Here is a 7,729-nt window from a genome sequence, read left to right as displayed (position 1 = left end):
AAACGCATTAGTCCCTCAACCAACTTTGTCGTCAATACTCCAAAACCAACTAGGGGTGGCACCAGATGCACTTACAAGCTGCCTTGACCATGAAGCAAGAGAGTGCATCCATAGAGATGATGAACAAGAGGGGGGAAACCGGATCTCCTTGTCTTAATCTTGTGCTAGCACAAAACTTTTGCCCGGCACACCATTGAACACCACCTTGGTGGATGCCGTCCTGAGCAAAATAGCAACCCATGCCATCCATTTGCGGCCAAAGCCTTTAGTCCTCATCACCTCAAACAGGAAAGGCCAAGCAATGGAATCAAAAGCCCTCGAGATGTCCAACTTCAGGAACACCCCGGCCTCCTTGCGAGTATGTATCTTCCTAGCCACTTGTCTCACCAAGAGAAAGTTGTCGTGCAAATGTCTGCCACATATGAACGCGGATTGATTTGCCATCACAATCTCCTTCATCCTTCTCCTCGCATGATTGGCCAGCATTTTAGCAAACAACTTTGCAGTGCTGTGAGTGAGACTAATAGGACGAAAGTCGCCCACCACCTCGGCATCAAACTTCTTCGGGATGAGCACAATGTGCGCTTTGTTTAACTTTCCAAAACCCCTCCCGTCCTCCACATAGAGCTTCATCACCATGGCCATAACGTCGTTTTTAATGATCTGCCACGCCTTTTGATAAAAAGCGGCCACAAAACCATACGGTCTAGGGGAGCGATCCATAGGCATTTCCTTTATGGTGTTCCAAACTTCCTCCTCAGTAAACATGATTTCAAGATCTGCCAAGTCATGCGTCTCCATACCCAGAAAGTTCAGATCAAGCTCAGCCTCTCTGGAAACAGCATGACCTAACAGATTTTCATAGGCCTCAGTGAAAATCTCCCCCTTCCTCTCCTACTCCATGACGAGCTCGTCGTTATGTCTGATGTGGGGTATGAAATTTTTAGAACGTCTACCATTCGCCACGGCTTGGAACAGCTTAGTGTTAGCATCCCCTTCACGAATCCACCGCAGCCATGATCGCTGGTGCTCAATGGTACGATGCAGCGAAGAGAGCCCCAACAGCGCATGTTTAACCATCCTCCTAAGCCATTGCTCCGCCGGGGTAAGAGCTCTAGCTTCCATGGCGCGATCGAACCGGAGGATGACATAGTTCGCCACGGCGATTTGGATTTTAATGTTACCGGTCTTCCTTTGTCCCCAAGCTTGTAAGGCCACCGTAGTATTCCTAAGCAAAGTGTCCATCCTCTTAAAGGGGTCAACAATAGTCTCATTGCATACCCAAGCGTCACGGACGGCCTGCTCAAACCCCTCCAACTTGGTCCAATACATCTCAAAATGAAATCTTCTCTTAGGGCAGAAAGGGGCAGAGGTGGTCAGGTGCAATGGTGTGTGATCCGAGATGTTGGTGGAGAGAGATTGGAGGAGGACATCCGGGTGATTGAGTTCCCAGTTCACCGAGACAAGCACATGATCAATCTTCGTCATTACCGGATTATCCCTTTCGTTCGTCCACGTAAATCTCCTACCATGCATGTAGACTTCCTTGAGCTCATTGTTGTCAACAAACTCCTTGAATCTCCTCATAATGCGCCTATTGATGTTATTATTACTTTTATCCTCCGCCCTCAAAATCATGTTGAAATCACCCAAGATCATCCAAGGCCCTGGACAATTCGCTCTCAATGCATGTAGATCGCATAGGAACTGCATTTTAGGGCCTTCACCTTGCGGTCCGTAAACCACCGTGACCCACCATGCATGGCCACCCTTGTCATGGACCAATCCAGTGATGGAGTTAGTATCCCGCACAATGTTATCAACAGTCAAGGCTGAGCTATCCCAGGCAATAAGGATGCCCCCACGCGTCTCCTTCGCAGGCACATAGTCAGAACCATCATAAGATGGCCCAATGCATTGCATATCAGTAAACTGGTCAAGTACATCAAGCTTAGTCTCTTGCAGACACACTAGATTAACCTTAGCCGCCACTACGAACTCCCTAACGGCATGCTTCTTGGCAGGGCAATTAAGACCCCTCACGTTCCAACACAATACATGTGGATTATGATCCATAGGATCATGAGTGCAACCCAAAATCCAACGCAAGCTCTCAAGCAGAGCTCACCACGGCCGTGGTTCCTCCCACAGCTCGCAAGTAGGAGGAACCTCCTTCCCGAACAACGCTGCAATCACTTTGACGTGCTGCTCCCGAAGAGGTGATTCAAAGATCTTCGTGAGCTCAGCTTTGGTATCTTCATTCCCTTCAAGATCCTTCGGCACAAGACCAAGTGCTCTCATAAGTACGTTCTCCGCCTGCGTAGCCTTGGATGGGTTGGACGTCAGTGCTCTCTTGGCTCCTCTGGTAGTGCGACGAGGCGTGAAGGGCTGGGCTTCAGGCCGGAGAGACGATTGCACTTCAAGAAGTAGAGGGGGCGCAAGTTTGCGGACCAGCGCATTGCAGAACCATTTCATCTTTCCAAACGCAGCGACCTCCTGTGACTTCATACCACCAGTGCATGTCGCTTCCATGCTTTGCATGTCATACCCAACGTGCGAGCTTAGCTGAGCAGCCTCCCCCACTTGCCTGGGCGCCACTTGTCTAGGGACAACACAATCCCTATCAGGAAGGGGATCCGTGCCAATCATATGGCCATCCACGCCAATCATTGAGCCATCCACTCCCTCCGTCCTGCCCTGGGGTCCCACTTCGCTAAATCTTGCATGCTGGTTCGAGTCCACTGCCATTCGCCCATTCCCCACGCGAGATGTGCAGCCGCCGCCGCCACGTCCGCTCGCCGATGGCCGCGCCGTTGGAAGACGACGACCTGCTTTCCGAGATCCTGCTCCGCCTCTCCGAGCAGCCCTCCTCCCTCCCGCGCGCGTCCCTCGTCTGCAAGCTCTGGCGCAGCCTCGTCTCCGATCCCGGCTTCTGCCGCCGCTTCCGCCTCCGCCACCGCTGCAACGCCCCTCTCCTCGGTTTCTTTGACAAGTACGATGATCTGTCCTTCCTACCTACTCTGGATGCCCCCAATCAAGTCCCTCCCGGGCGCTTCTCCTTGCCGTTCGACGTCGATGATTACCACTTTTCCCTGGGGTGCCGCCATGGCCTCCTACTCTTCTGGCCTATGAAGCATTTCCAGGTCGTGGTGTGGGACCCCATCACCGGAGACCAGCACCGCATTGCCGTTCCCCCGGGGTTCGAGAGGACGCACGGGGCGGTGCTTCGCACTACCGGAGATGAACACTTCCAGGTGGTCTTGACAGTTACACTTTCGGATGACAAGCAACATACACGTGTGACTGCCTGTGTTTACTCGTCAAAGACCGGCTTGTGGGGAGATCGTATCTCAACACCGCTTCCATACCAGCCTGTTGTAAGCGGTTCTCCCACCATGCTTTATGAGCTTGAAGCTGTGCTGGTTGGAGATTCCCTTTACTGGATGTTTTCGGGGAATTTTGAGGGAATTCTCAAGTTTGATTTGGAGAAGCAGAGCCTAGCTGTGGTACGAGTTCCAGTGGATATGTATGGCAAGGGCAACTAATTTCAGGTTATGAGGGCTGCGGGTGGTGGGCTGGGTTTCCTCTTCATGTCAGTGTCAGACTACACCGCTCAGTTATGGAAGAGGAAGACCGCTTGCGATGGTGTTGTTTCATGGGAGCTTGGAAGAACTATTGAATTGGACAAGCTACTTTCCCTGAAGTCGGAGGATAAAAGCCCCATAGCCCTTTCGATACTAGGGTTTGCTGAGCAGAATAATGTCGTGTTAATTGGGACAGTTAATGGCATCTTCATGATCCACCTCGAGTCATTGAATTTCAAGAAGCTTGCTGAAACCACCATAACCCGTCATCACTATCATCCATTCGAAAGTGTCTACACTGCAGGTAATAGCATGGATTACATTGTCGATACAAAAAAACAAATTATTATTCAACAATTGGCTGATGAAATTATGCTCACGTCATTCCGTGTTAAGCCAACAATTTGAATTACTATCATATCATTTGTTTCTTTTGCTGCTTCATGGCCTCTTCAATGTACATCGATGATGTTCTGCAGTGTTCTCTTCTGATGTGTGTGGTGTCTTTTAGGTAATGATTATGATTGATTAACAAAAATATATTTTGGTATTTCATTTTCTTTATGTTCTGTAGCCAGGCACTGGGCTGCAATTGGTTAGCTTCTTCTAATTATTTTTGCGGTCTAAGTCAGAACTAGCAAACTGTCATCACAGGCTTATTACATGAATATCCATATAATAAAACAATGCTTACCTGTGTATGTATTCCAGAAATATACAATGATTAACAAGATTGGCAAATCCCTTTATAGAATAATTTAACCATTTTATTTCCTGCCTATTGAAGGATGATATAATCCTCAAATGCCCTTTGAAGCTTAAGCTTAGTTATATTTATTTTGTTCTGTATGTTACCTCTGCTGATATTTCTAACAGTGTTCAAATAAAACATAACCACTTTGTTTGAAATTATGAGTAATTATTCATTTATCATTTGTAGGATTGCCCTCCATGTGGCAAGTCTATTTGTACCAGGAAACACTAAGAAGAGTTCATTTTCATCTTTTAGTGCTAAAATTCACTTAAAGATGATTTAAATCATGATCCAACATGTTATAAAGATTTATTAGTATTAGATTTATTTTCCGATATGAGCTTCAGGATAGCTCTAGATAACTTGTCCATTCTGATGAGTTAACAGTATGATTGTCCATGTTCTTCATTTTTATGATATTAATGAGTATACGCTGACGCTGTTATGGGAATATTCAGTAAACCAGCACAATGCACATGCATTGCTACGAAGCCACCAAAAAAGTATGAGGACTTAAGCCATTGGTTTAGGATATCGTTGAAAGACGTTGGTGTCATGTGGCCGTTGGGCCGTTCATGATTAAAATCATAGTGAAAATACAATATTACAAAGAGAGTTTTGCATGTGGCAAGCCTTGGATAATCTTAAGGAAAGTAGGCCCTTTGCTAGATTTAAAGTGATACAACATTTCAAATCGTGAAACAGAAGAGGATAGACATTAGTAAGGAGACTACACAAGGTCGTGGATCTGGTAGCAATAGAGGTTTATCGTCGAATTGGAATTACAATTTACAGTTTGATCACTCTCTTTATACTATGGTGAAGAACTAGAAGTATAGGAATAACAACTAAAACCAAGAGCATGGTTTTGAGTTGGAGTCTTGTTCCAGTATTTGTTATTTGTACCTTTTACAAGTGTTGGTCTCACATGAAAGTAGTAGTGTATTTTTTTATTTGTGTTAGGTCCCACATGTGAGTAAAAGGGCATTTTTCTTCGAAGGCCACTACCTTTTACAAGTGTTGGTCTCACATGAAAGTAGTAGTGTATTTGTTTATTTATGTTAGGTCCCACATGTGAGTAAAAGGGCATTTTTCTTGGAAGGCCGCTCGTCCTGCAAGTGTGGGTAGAAGTGCATTTGCTTATTTGTGAAGTTTGCTGGTCCTACATGTGAATTCACTACCAACTCAAACCTTTGTAAGTAGAAGAGATAGAGGAAGAATAAAATATTTGACATAGGTGTGTTAATGTTTATTATCTGTTAGAGAAGTAGAGTATTACTGTATCAAAATTGAGTTGCTTTCCTTGAACTTATAGCAATGGATTTATCTATTACCTAGTTGACACGTGCTCGTTTCTACTTATCTTTTCTTGGAATGCCGTGGCGTCATGTGCTTAGGGTTTTGAGCCTAAATTCATGTTTCTGGTTTATTGATCGCTGATTTTTTTTGAGGGGCTTTGATTGCTGATATTGGTTACAGAGCAGGGCTCCCGTTATAGAGTGAGTTAGGGGCTGTTCGGCATCGCTCCGCTCCCCAGCTCCCGGAGCGGAGTTGGCGGAGCTGTAGGTCAAATGGTGGAGTTGCTATTTACCCGCTCCGCAGATTCCGGGAGCGGACCATTACCGAACAGGGCCTTAGTAAATGCGGAAGCTTCAGATGTATCATATGGATATGGTGCAGTAACAATCTAATATACTTGATATGGAAATCAGGGGTACTGACTTGAGGACCATGCTTTGAGCTCCTTCACCTTATCCTTGTTGTGGCAGCGATATTCTCTGCCGACATGACACGTTGTTTGACTTTTTATGTTTGTAGGAACACGTGTTGATGTTGGACACGATGGGGCTGAGCTTTTGGTTGATAAGTAAGATGATTGTCCGGTTGGGCATGCTATTTGACCTGCTGGTTGAGCAGGTAAGCTTATCTCCAGCTGATGTTCTACCTCCTCTACTAGATATGCTCCTTTGATTGCCCTCCGTTCCATCCAGCTTCCTTGCTTTCAGTTTACCTACTCCTCGGTACTCCCAAGTTTCTTCTGGTAGTGTGGGTTCTTCTCCCTCTAGCCCCTCCGATGAATAATGGCTTAATTAGGACCTTCCTCTTTCTATATTGTGCTCATGTTTGTGCCTGCTTGGAAATGAGAATGTTGTCATACTAAGTAGTAGCAAATGAAGCACTAACCCTTGTTGTGCTTTATGGTTATATTTTTGTTTTTGTTTTACTTGTCGTGGCTGCCTTCTACATTCTTTTCCTGTGGTTATGGGTCTATCAAGTCCTAGTGTGATTTGCATGTTGTCCTGTCTACACAAGTAAATAAGTAATTGATAGCGAACAATACCCACGTATCTGGTTTCAGATTTCCTTTATTTATACGGTTGTATAGGTATGCCATTTTACATTGCTGCTTATTTTGGGTCACTGTGATACCTAGTAGTGAACTAATGATTGTTCATCCCTGGAAGGCGGTTACTGTAGGCAGTTTTGTTAAATCTTATACTGCTAATCATCATTTTGCTTGGAGTTATTGTAGTAGTATAGTTTTGGGCAATTGTCATAGTTTGAGGAGGTTTTGTTAAACATTTTCTCAGCGCGTCACTCATTGTCCGCTAAACTTGCATATATATGTAATTGGCCATTAGCCACTTAAATAATTTGGTCGGTCCGACATACATTGGCCGTGCTTTATCTGGAGTTCAGTTCTTCAATTTTGGCACCATGGATGTTTAATAGCACTTCATAATCATGACTAGAGTCGTCACATAAAACTGCTTCATCCCTCATAAGATCTTTTTAGTTTCACTAGCATATTATCTTTGGTGTAGTGTTGAAATTATTGCTTGATGCTGTGAAGAGTACATACAAAATGGCAGTTATTTTGGATCTAAGGAATTTTTAGTTAATAAGACGAGACACATGATCCCTTGCTTTGATTTGTTAGTGTCTAGCTGGGTCTTGCATTGCTAAAAAGTATGCCTATGAGCTAGAAACCAATGCCCCTTCTTTTCTACTCCATAAGACCACGAGCCCCTCATATGCCCATTGTTCTATTAGCTTCTACTTAGATCAAATGTACTCCCTCCGTTCCTAAATATAAGTCTTTGGAGAGATTCTACTATGAACCACATACGGATGTATGTAGATGCATTTTAGAGTGTAGATCCACTCATTTTGCTTTGTATGTAGTCTATAGTGAAATCTCTACAAAGACTTATATTTAGGAACGGAGGGAGTAGCAAAAAACTGCTGAAAATTAAGGTCAAATGTGTGATAGTACGCTACAAATTACGTACTCCCTCCAATGCAAAATAAGTGTCGTAGTGAACTAAAACCACAACACTTATTTTGGATCGGAGGGAGTATTGTTTTCTTTTTCAATGTTGGTTTTTCC

At 44.6% G+C, this 7,729-nt stretch overlaps 1 pseudogene; it reads left to right on the top strand.

Annotated features, from left to right (window-relative positions):
• The first annotated feature begins 2,768 nt into the window (after nucleotides 1-2,768).
• LOC119320827 lies at nucleotides 2,769-6,209 on the top strand (annotated as a pseudogene).
• The last annotated feature ends 1,520 nt before the right edge of the window (nucleotides 6,210-7,729 follow it).

Source organism: Triticum dicoccoides, chromosome 6B, assembly GCF_002162155.2.
Source record: "Triticum dicoccoides isolate Atlit2015 ecotype Zavitan chromosome 6B, WEW_v2.0, whole genome shotgun sequence".
Taxonomy (NCBI): Eukaryota; Viridiplantae; Streptophyta; class Magnoliopsida; order Poales; family Poaceae; genus Triticum; species Triticum dicoccoides.
Note: the sequence above shows the minus strand (reverse complement) of the source record. Positions and strands in the feature narration are given on the sequence as shown.